Source organism: Cetorhinus maximus, chromosome 1, assembly GCF_964194155.1.
Source record: "Cetorhinus maximus chromosome 1, sCetMax3.hap1.1, whole genome shotgun sequence".
Taxonomy (NCBI): Eukaryota; Metazoa; Chordata; class Chondrichthyes; order Lamniformes; family Cetorhinidae; genus Cetorhinus; species Cetorhinus maximus.
Genome location: NC_135879.1, coordinates 185,594,119 through 185,597,317, shown reverse-complemented (window position 1 = coordinate 185,597,317; position 3,199 = coordinate 185,594,119).

Below are 3,199 nucleotides of genomic sequence, written 5' to 3'. Positions count from 1 at the left end.
CCCACCCATGTGCTCAAGTGCATCCAGTGAAGAGGTGGAAATAAGCAGCCAGGAAGACCTGTCACCACAGGGGGAGCAGCCGGTCCCTGAGTGATTCTGGAAGGAAAAGTGTGTGTGTGTGTGTGTGTGGCAGGGTCTTTCGGAGCCTTGTGCAAGTAATCTCACACCAGCCCGGATCCTTCACGTTTCACATTAACTCACTGTCCTCAGCATTTTGAATGCTGCCTGCTGGGGTCGGTCATCTGAGCTGACCTGCATCCCCGCCCATGCACTGATCACATTCCCATGCAGCACATGATCTCGCCCACCACAACTCTCGTTTCACCCCTGCACCCCCTCCCTCCTACACACCCCTCCCCCCTTTGCGCCCCTTACTCCTGCTGCACCTCTTCGCCAACCTCCCCCCACCCCGCCGGAACTCCTTCCCCCCACCGGTCCTCCCACCCGACGAGACTCCCCTCCCACTTAGCCCCTCCCTCTTCCTGACTCTTTCCTCCAGCTTTACCTCTTCCTGCAGCCTCACTTCTTCCTCCAGTCTTACTCCTACCCCCTTCCTGACTCCTTCCTCACTCTTCTTTCCCCACCCTTACGTCCTCCCCTTTCCTCACTTCTTCCTCCCCCTGGACACCCTCCCCTTTCCACACCCCTTCCTCCCCCTAGGCACCCTTTCCCCTTGGCACTTCTTCCCCTGCACCTTCCCCCCCATCGCACCCCCCCCCCACCCACCCACCCCCCAACCCCAGACCTACCTCTCTAGTTGCTACTTTCTCCCCTGCTAGCCCCTCCTCTCCCTTTTTCCATCCTCATTCCCAACACCCCAACACCTTCATTCCCCTCTCCCAAAATCCCCCCCAACACCTTCATTCCCTCCCTCCCAACATCACCCCCCCAACCCCTTCATTTCCCCCCGCCCAACCTCAACTCATCTTGACATCTTCATTCCTCCCCTCCCAACCTTACCCACCGATACCTCTTCTTCTCCCAGCCGCTCATAGCCCTTCCTCTTCCATCATCCGTTGTGAGCATCAACGGTGACTTTCCAACTTCTGTGGGCTGCTTTGCAATAGAGCCACGTCCATGAGAATCCACCCAGCGTGCCATGGACGTTCCTCCAAAGTGCCGTTGGTGTTGGCTCCAGCATCTTCTGCCCGTCGGATGTCCGCGATGTGAGCAAGGCCCTCACTGGTAAGTCCCAACATCTGCATGTCACACTTGGCAAGACGTGTTCTACACTGACGTCTTTCCCCCCCTGACATGGGTGGATGATCCAGCGGGGGAGGAGGGGGGGTGGCGGGACGATTCCGGTGGGCTGGCCTAATAATGATATGCTGACATATTACAATGAGGTTCCCAACATCCGATGGCGGAGAACGCGGCCCGCCATCGGCGTGCTGACCAGACGATCGCAAACTGATTTCACGCCGTCATGAAACAGATCGCGCCATATTGTCCGTTCACGCCACCAAACATGCCCAACGCCGGCGGGTATGGAAAACCCCGGCCGTTGACTCTGCTTCCATTCGAGCACAAGCAGCATCCACCCAACACCTGAGTGCTGAGGTGGAGGCTCAGGCTGTTGGCAAGCTCAGCTTGCTGCCCTGGAAGTTGAATGTTTCGAAAGTGTGCAGAAGAAATACATTTGCACAAAAGCACAACCGAAGCAGTTTTTATTTAACGTAATGCCTATACATAATCAAGTTGAATCAAGGCGAGCTTGAAACAAAACAGATTGCTTTTCCTGTAACCTACTTACATTTGAAAGGATATTGGGAGGAATCCAATGCAAGGTTGAAAATTTGGTGTTGTCAACAATTTACAAAAATGAAGACATCACCATAAATGTGCTTATTAAATATTTGTGCCTTTGGCTGTCTTTGTTTATAATTGCATCACTGAATAACTTAGCTTGACATCAGCAGATAGCTGTAGTGAATTATGTATACTATGACAATAACAGCTCAGTGGGCACTTTAGCCTCTGTATAAAGTGACACATTGAGAAGCTTGATATTTTATCATCATTATTTTATAGTAACCGTTAATGGTATTCTGACAGGGTAAAAGCTGATTCATACTGTGCATACTGAACATATCAGGTTGCTGCTTTCTAAGATGTTAGTGGCAACACTATCTTTTATTCTACCTTTAAGGATACTTCAGAGTTTCCAAGCCATTAAATATTTTTTGCAAAAAATTACTGAGATTTTAATAGTTAAAATGAGGCACTTTGCTACTGTCATATTACCATTGCCTCCATTTTTCAGTTTCAAATAGTCAAATTTGCATTTACATGCTTTATGCATTTTGTGTAAACAGTTTCAGAAATAAAAATGGCAAATGCTTTCTGTTTATGGGTTTTTCAGCCAGTGCAATTGCACATTTTGCCTACTGATGTTTCTTTATAAAGTGAGGAAACTGGAGTATACACAATGCTATTATTTTGCAATCACTGCTAATAGTTTTCTTTAAGGGATACAGTTGAATCATAATATTGTATGTATTGAGTTGCTTCTTTCTATGATAAATGCATTGTTAAAATTGATGTGATGCTTGTATCTAAGCTCACATAAGCTAGCACCCTCCTGCCTGATTCCTCACCTGGACCAGTACTTGGACACAGCACTAGATTAGTTAGCTGAGCACAAAAGGCACAGGGCCAAAAATCTGCAATCGTCTTTGCTTGGTAATTGGCTGCATTAGATTTATTTTGTTTTTTTTAATAGATTGGACATTCCTTGGTAATTTTCCACCATGTCAGATACATGCAAGCAGACTTGCTTGGCAAGAGGGATGACTAGTTCAGTTGTGCATGTCTTCAACACCACAGCCAACATTCATAGCTTTGGCTGTGTCCACTGCACTCAGCTATTTCTTAATGTCACAAGTAATGATCCACATTAGCTGGACACTGGCACCTATGATGTTGAGAATGTCAGCAGAGGGATCACCATTTGACATTTCTGACTGGAATATGTTAGAGGTACTGCTCAGCACTGCTAACAGAAAATGTGCCTCAACGTGGAGCTGAGATTAACAGAGGTCTTTCCTTCTGACTCCTTGGCACTATTATGGACTATTGATCGCTGTCATTCAGCCCCAACCACAATTGCATTCCCTCTTCCTAGGAGCAAGCTGAGGGACACTATGCCGCAATGTAGCATTCATCCTTGTTTCACAGGTGAACTATGGAAGGGTAGGTT